Raw genomic sequence first — 364 nt, forward strand, 5'->3', positions numbered from 1 at the left:
CTGGTCATAGTGAAGCTAACCAGATGGCTGCAGCTCATCTGTAACTCCAAATTCAACAACCTCCATGTTCACTTGAAGCTGAAATCGAGGGAGGTCCATAGAGCAATTCAGGAGGATTCAAGCTACAATAAGCATCCAGTTAGCATCATTGAGTCTCAGGGAAGCTATTGAGATCATTCATTCAAGCCCAGGTGCTCTCAATCATCCTCACGACCTTCAGTTTCAGAGGTAAGTTTCTGAACTTCACCTCTATAATTTAAGTACTCTTTGTGAAATAGCTCAATTCTATCTTGTTCAGCATCATCAGAGGATTGAAAACCCTCTATCATCATTCATTTATCTTTCAGTATAGTCATTTAATTTG

The sequence above is a fragment of the Vicia villosa genome, linkage group LG6, assembly GCF_029867415.1.
Source record: "Vicia villosa cultivar HV-30 ecotype Madison, WI linkage group LG6, Vvil1.0, whole genome shotgun sequence".
Lineage (NCBI taxonomy): Eukaryota > Viridiplantae > Streptophyta > Magnoliopsida > Fabales > Fabaceae > Vicia > Vicia villosa.